The following is an 8,616-nucleotide window of genomic DNA, read 5'->3' as shown; positions in this document are numbered from 1 at the left end:
GATTAAAAACAAAACAAAAGAAAACAAAAACAAAAGAAAACAGAGAGTTGGAGTTGCAAAAGTTGATTTAGGTCTACGGCTGTGCTCAAAGGAAAAGATACATCCACTACTGCTGCTGTCGGCATTATGATATGGCTCATCATCTCTCCTCTACAAAATAACCTTTTCCTTTTGTTCCCTCACCTTCCCAAAGCTAATACTATCATGTATTTAATGAAAAATCTGATGATCTTCTAATAAATACATATTTTTTTGCCTAAGAAAATCTGTGAGTCTTTTACCTACATCTAAAAGAATCTTAACTGACAAATAATTAATATATTTATATTATTTCCATTTAACCAGTTCTAACTATTCTATCAAAAGAGAAAATACTTGTTGCAAGTATTTTACAAAATATAAAGTTGCAAGTATTTTACAAAATATAAAGGTCAAATAAAATGATTTTTAAAATGTGTTATATCATTACATTTTACAAAAGAATGTGATATTAAAAAAGACATAATTATATAAAAACGGCGATGTTTGATAATCAAAACAAACCATGTTGTCATTTTATAACAAGGGATAATTTGTTAAAAAATAATCTGAAAATCCTATATAATCATATTCTAACAACAGTAATTAAGTGGAAACAATAGCACACCTGATGTTTTGGAGAAAATAATTTTATGTGTCAGGTTTAAGTGATATCAGGGTAAAATTAAATTAGTTGAGTTGTATGTTAAATGCAATCGCAGGATATTTTGATCAAATGATAGGTATAAACAATAACAGATGTTACTTAAAACTATTCATTATAAGTAAATCATTTGAAGATAATATTCAGTAATTATTCTTTTTAGATTTATTTGTCAAATTAGTAAAATGTCAAATAAAACTAAGAGCAATTGGGTGAGATGTACACTATTAATTGCATAATATTTAAAAATTATGCAGTATCTTTGTGGATAAGAAATGAAAGTATTAGGCTGATTTACTTTATTTTTTCCATCAATTGGACAATAAATCTCCTATTTTGTAACTATCTTTCTTTTCCTCACTCTAATTCTAATATATTCATTAGTCATACTTATATTAGCAATGTAGTTCATTTAACAAAAAGTTAAGAATGTGATATCATAAACTAATACCTGACATAAGGTATGTATATATATAGAGATAGAAAGATTTATAAATATGTCATTTTTGTTTGCTAGTGAGACACAAGTTAACAGCATAAAAACAAGCTTAATAAACAGCTTAATAAAGAAGCAACTCCTATAAGCAATGGAGAGTAATGGAAGGATTTTGAGTAAAGGAGTTTTAGAAACAATTGGCATTTTGAAATATCTCCCTGCCAGTAGTGTGAACTGTAGATAAGAGGGCTACAACAATGGAGGTGATAAAGTGTGCAGTCTTTAGGATATTTCCCTATCACAAGACAAAATAAGCTACCATATATAGTTCGTTACTGTCTCATGGATCATAGCAGAAGACATAAACTTGAATCAGAGGCAGAGAAACCTACTACTCATGGCAAAATCAATATGCAGGAGTTCAAGTTCATTTGCATTGGTTTCCTACATCCCTCGTTCCTCCCCACCATGTCCCAAAGTCGCTAGGCAAAGAGTCTACTATCGATGCCTGCACACACTGTTTCATTACACCTGAAAAATACTGAGCTGGCGAGATTCACCATGTTTACAGTAAATGGAAGCAAACTACCTCAACTCTCAAACACAATGCTAGAAATGGCCTGGGTGAAGAGTGGCAGGGCCTTGCATTCTTGGTATAACCAGCAGAACATGAAGGGAAGGTCAGGTAGATTGTTTTCTCCAACAGATCAGGACGGCAGTTAAGAATTAGTTCTTTGATCCTGAACTGGGACAGCAATGGTGAGGGTGAGAATAACAGAATAATACTGATAAGAAAAACGCTAAGGCTATGAGGAAAAATAAATAAATATATAATACATATGTATATATAGATATATAGTGTGTATGTATATATATATATATATATATATATATATATATATATATATATATATATATGCTCACATACATACACATACTATATGTGTGCTCATATGTGTAAAATTTTATTTAGTCTTCAAATAAATCTACAAAGGATATATTATCCACATCTCACAGACAAAGAAATACCATTAGAATTCAGACTTATATAACTCTGAAACTTATCTTCTTTAACTACAAAAGGAAGAATTTTTTTTGCAGAAAATACAAAAAATATGTAACAGAATAGCAAATGTTAACAGAAATTAATGATAAATTTAATAGAAATAGTAATAACAAAAAACACAATGAGGAATACATTTCCATTAATTAATGTTGATAAGAATCAACTAAGAGGTGTGTGTTTGTTTGTTTAGACATAGTTGATAAGGACTTGAGTATGACTGCTAATCTCAGCTTTTATTAGAAAATTTGATCCTTTTCTAATGGAAATCTTATCCTTTTCCTCCATTCACATAACAAAATCTGACTTTAGAAATCTTTTTTTTCTCCATTACTTTACCCAATTAGCTATTTTTTTCTTTAAAAAAATCAATCAACATTATACATTTGTGACACTAAAATTATCTCCAACTTTAGCTGATTACCTCAGGGTCACTTATCCTTTTGATTATATATAGTCCTCCTTCGGTATCCATGGGTGATTGTTCCAGGACACGCCCTCCTCCTTTCTTGATATCGCTTTCTAATTCACTTCCACGACACCACCCATCCTTGAATTCTCATCTAAATTTCCAATGGTTTTTGCTCTGTCTCCTTCCTGAGCCCATCCTCTCGGAAAAGTGCCAGTCCTCTTCTCAATCTGCACACTCTCTATGGGCAACTGCAACCACCACCATGGTTTTAGCTACTTTCCATATATAAAGAAGTGCCAAATATATATTTCAAGCCTAGAGCTTTTTCTGAGTTCCAACCACTGAAAGTTCATTGGCTATTTCCACTTGGATGCTCGATGAGAACCCCAAACTCAGAAGATTTGAAAATGTCTTATCTCCGTTTCATATGTCCTCCTCCTTTGCAAAACCTTATAAAGACCTCATTTTATTTTTTGGCATCACTATTCAATGAGTAGAGGTAGATAGAAACTTTGGAGTTACCCCTTTCTCTCTTATTTCCTCACCCTCCATCTCATCTCTTCTGATAAGTTTAAATCCCTTCCACTGCCCTAGTTGAGGCACTCATCATTTCTTACTTTAAATCATGGGACAGCTTCTCACTTAGTTTTCTATATCTGATCATGTTCTCCTCAAATCCATCATCTGTACACTAACTAAAATACTATTTCGATCACTTTGCTTCTCTTCTAGGAATTTTTCAATGATTCCCACCATGAACAGAATGAAATTCAGACTCTAACATGTCTCAATGAATAGTTAGCCTTCTGATCACGCTTCTGTGGAAAATAATAGAGCCATTTCAAAATGGAGTTGGAGCTGCTATCCCAGAGGAACTGCTTTGAACATCTTATGCCTCTAACTTTGGAATGTTTCAATTGGGTAAAATAAGCCTTTGGACTGGGCTTAAGGCCGCATTGTATTCCAAACAACCGCTTGTAAAGCTAACAGGAAAGCAGACATGACTAGAGACTGAAAATTAAAGACATTCTTTAGAATTAGCATCAGTATGTTAGCTTATTTGCCCCCATAGAAATTCCTTCCTTCTATTCATGTAATTGTTCCCCTTTTCTTTATAATATAATAGGAGGTGAACCCCTTGCCTTCACCTCCTAATCAGAACACTATTTTGGTTTCTGACTGAATCAATACTTACCACAATTACAATTCTTTTTTATCTCAAACGATTGTTGCCTCTTATTTTGGCTATTTATTTTTAGGTTAACACTTCCCTCTATTGCTTTAATTCTTGCCATTTTGGACACATATGTCATAATTCATAAAACTGAACTACTTGTATATATCACTTCCCTGTTTGTCGCAGGTCTGTTTGTCCTGGAATGTCTCCCCCCATTTTCACCCATTAGGACCAAGCTCCCCTGTCACCACCTGTGGAAACATTCTCCAAACTTTCTATTTTGGTCAAAAGTCCTTTTCTAGTTGTTTGCAAATACCCTGAATTTTGCTAACACTCGTAAAAAGCACTTTAAGTTTCCTACAACATTATTCTAATTATATTCTCATGTGATTTTACATCAGATCAGTCATCTTCAATATGGGGCACACATTCCCTAAGGAGCACAAAAATAATAGGTGAAAAATATATAGAAATCTTCATTTTTGCTTTTCACTTTAGTTTCTCAATTTCCATTTGTTCCCCTAAACTGTGTGTGTGTGTGTGTGTGTGTGTGTGTGTGTGTGTGTGTGTGTATACACATATATAATAAGGAAATTAATATATGAGTATTAGGGACACGAGCTCAAAATTTTCATATGGGGGACAGTATCAATACATTTGGAGCCCTCTGCCTTCCTCAGCCACATTTTCCATGGGGCAAGGACTGTGGTATTTTAACTTGGTGTTCTAACTCTAGCTGAGGCATTGCTTTCACTTAAGCCAATGTTTCTTGAATTGTTATCTGATTTAGGCCTTTTGGCAATGGTTTCCCTGATATCTTGGTTAAAAACACAACTTGGGGAACCTCCTGAATCAAAAGCTATGATTATGTAGCTTAAAATTCCTTTTTAACCAGCAGTCTAAAGTGATATTAACAGATATTCAAGTTTTAATCAATCACAAGTGGTAAACATTCAACACACCCTTATATGGAATTGAGTTTGAATATGCAGGAGAGTTGATTTAGCATAACACAGAGCTACTGCTGGCCCACATCTGTGGGCTAGGACAGGAAATGTGATGGGAGTTAAGGAAGAAAACAAAGTAATGGTGGCCTGTAAAACAAGGGTGAGTGGGGATTTGGAATGTTTTCAAGGATGAAAATAATGAGAAGACTAGGACAAATTAATACTGTGCTACAGTTTCCAAGTGAAACTCTGATTAATTTTCTCTGTAGGTGTCTGTGCCTTTGTAAATCTGTATTCCAGATGCTCATGTAACATGGAAAACACATTAAAAAAATATTCATGCAATATGTATTATAATTAACCAGCACTATTAACTCTAAAACTCTTCACCCCCCCCAAAAAAAAAATAATGGAAACTCATGTTGCACACCGCATTTGCTCTTGGAGAGATTCATAGAAAGTTGTCCTTTCAAATCTTTGCAATTACAAGTGCCTTCACAGATGAAGTCTTGGATCAATAGCACTTGGCGCTACCAATTAATCCCAACTTGATTAAAATTTAATATATGGGATAAACACAATTCTAGTGTGACATTAAAATCAATGTCTTCATTGATGTAAAAACAAGAAAAGTGAAGTTGGCATTATTTGTTCCTCTTTGGGCTTTCTAAAGCATGATGAAAGGTTCTCTATGAGTATATTATCTTCTCTGATAGTCACATATGTTTCAAATATGTTCTCCTTGGGGAAATGGGTATATCACTGTCAAGCACACAGTTTACAGTTTGAATTAGAAAAGTAAGTCTGAGATAAAGAGTTCAGAAAGTATTCTATATTTGGGGTGCTTTTATTACATGGCATGCTGGATCAGTCAGGATCCAAACAGGAAAATAGAAAGCATCTCAAGCATTTAAAACAGAGAAAATTAAAGACTTCAAATTGTTTGCATAATTTGGCATTTATTTTTTTCTTCTATTCATATGTAAGCCCTGTTTACTATATTCATGAGTATGCCTTCATGAAAATAATCTTAGTCACCCCTCAAAAAAGTCGATATACAAAATCCCATTCATATCTATATTCATTCATCTCAGATCCCAGATTCCCTGAGAATTAAAAATCCTGGCTGTCAGGTTTTAATGTATCTCCTTGAGATTTGGTCATGGTTCTTTAGATGTAGGAAACCCCAATACTTTATGCCTCAGGTGTTTGATCCTTTTGTTTTTCTGTCATTATTGGGTTCCTATAGACTCCTATTATCCTTTATTATTGAACTATGAAGTATAAAGGACAGAAATAAATTTAGATAGCATTCCCCCGCCGCTTTCCTCCTATTGGTACAATAGCAACCTAATTCCACCTGAGGAAATTATGGGAATACATTTCCTCAACCAAAACGGCAACTTTTTTTTTTTTTTTCTCTCTCTGCCTATTGGTTCAAGGGCATATGGAGCCCAACATAGCTGGGTGGGCATTTGTTCTCCAATTTTATGAGGTAATTTTTAAATCCTCTGGTGGGAGTATTTTGCCCTTGGTAACTAAGAAATTTAAACCAGCAAAGCTTAGTTTCATGAATCAGAAATAAAAATGAGAGAGGGTTCATTCCACTTTGATTCATTGGTGATTGGAGAAACAACACCTCTGCTTCAAATAATAGGCTCTTTTTGTTTGTTTCTATTCCTAGTTGAACCCTGGGTAAAACACTGAGTATGACCATTTCAACTATGGATTGAGAAAGTGGAGAAATGCCCACTAGATGGGACAGTGTGCAAACTGTGTATAAACAGATTCTCACCAAAAGTCCATTTATCAACTGATCTAAATCAGTCTTCAGTATGATCAGTGGAACATAGTGATTTTTCTTTTTGTTTGCTCAAGGATTAGCATCAATTCAGGGCCAGTGTTTTCTAATCTTTGTAAATTCTGGATATTGTTATGGCCCTAATAATACCGACCAGGCTAGAGGTAGTTACAAGTCCCATGGGACAGATTTTAAAATTTTATATATACTAAAGGACTTGTTTAGAGGATTTTCCTCAAAGAAGGAAGGATTTTTCCTCTTCCTCAGCCGCCCCTTCGATTATGGGGCTTTCAGTGGAGGGGCTAGCTTATGATTAGGAACAATTTATATCTAAGAATTATTGTAAAAACTCAAGTCAATTTTCTGGTCACCAGACCTAGACTGTCCCAGTTACATGAATCATGTTTCACTTTAGTAGGCTACACATCTATTTCATTGCTAAAGAGTCCATTATCAACTAGGGACTTCCAGAAATCCTTGATGTGCATGTCATAATTGTAACTTCTTTATCTCTAAATGTTAAATGCTATAACTGACTTTCATTGTTTCAGGATTCCATTTTTTTTTCAAATCAGGGATCCCATTTTAATAGCCACATTTCCTATATCAACCCCATCCTTCAAAGAACAGTTACTTATAGAACTACTCATGCATGCATGCTCTAGCACTAGTCTTTTTACTAGCATGCATTCACAAGTGTATGTATTTCTCAATGCTTTAGTGAGGGTAGTGTCCAATAGAAACACATTACCTCTCACTGGATTTCTTCCTCAGTATTATGTAGGGAGAACAATTAAACATCTCAATCTGATTGAAAATAGGTCATTATTGAAATAAATTTTCAGAAAATAAACAACAGAAAATAAGCTGTTCAAACCACTTCCAGCTGTGTGAGCTAGAATATTAAATCTGGATACTTGGGGAGTACACTCACACATACATTTAGCTCAATCCAATGCTATATTTGTTCTTCATCTACAGCCGTTAGCATACAGCCCCATGCATCTTTCCCTGATTCCTGATTAGCCAAATTACAGTCAGGGGATATAGAGTACTGCATAGGGAATAGAGTCAATGGAATTGTAATAGATATATACAATGTCAGAGGGGCAATAGATTGGGGGAGGGGAGTTACCACTTTGTGAGGGGTAAAATGTCTAATTTTTACATTGCTTTGTACACCTGAAACTAATAATAATAGTAATAATAATAGTAATAACAATAACAATAACAATGAAAATATCCTTAAAAAGTATTTTGGAATGTATGCTTTCTCTTCTTGGAGAAAACCTAACAGATCTTGCCCTCGATTTGCTGGAAGCCAAATCGAGTTATAGGGTTGGATTCAATGAGGAATAAGGAATAGTTGGGGAATCTGCAAAAGAACAGGCATTTTTTTGCAAGACAATAGTCCTAAAATGAAGTTATTACTCAGTAAAGAGGTGAACAACATTTGTTTGCAGACAGTGGAGAGGAACCTACTTCCATTAGGGAGGATCTGGAATATCAGGGTGTTTAATATCTCTGTCTGAGTCAGTTCAGGCTGCTATAAGAGAATACCACAGACTGGGTGGCTTACAAAAACAAAGATTTACTTCTCACAATTAGAGCGACTAGAAGGTCAAGGTCAGGGTGTCAGCACATTTGGGGTCTTGGTGAAGGCTCTTTTCCTGATTTACATACAGCCCTCTTCTGCTTGTATCTGCACAAGGCAAACAAATTGAAAAAAAAAAAAAAAAGGGAAAAAAAGCTTGCTTTTTTTTTCTCTCTTTATAAGAACACTAATCTCACCATGGGGGCTCCTCCCTCATGACCTAATTACCTCCCAAAGGTACTACTTCCAAATACCATTACATTAGGGCTTCAACATATGAAGTTTGGGGGATACATATATTCAGTCCATAGAAGTTTTTCCCCAGTCTATTCACATAATCTCAGCTGAAATCTCAAGTTCCCATTAATTCCCAAGGTTAACATAAAATACATGCTGAGGTTCTGAATTCAGCTTCTTTTATAATTCTGCACCTACACAATTAGATTCTTTGCCATGTTGCTCTATATGTTAGAGCTAACCCATTTTTTAGAAATGGTTTCCAAG

This window comes from Rhinolophus hipposideros (genome assembly GCF_964194185.1).
Source record: "Rhinolophus hipposideros genome assembly, chromosome: 17".
NCBI lineage: Eukaryota > Metazoa > Chordata > Mammalia > Chiroptera > Rhinolophidae > Rhinolophus > Rhinolophus hipposideros.
This window is presented reverse-complemented; position numbering follows the sequence as displayed.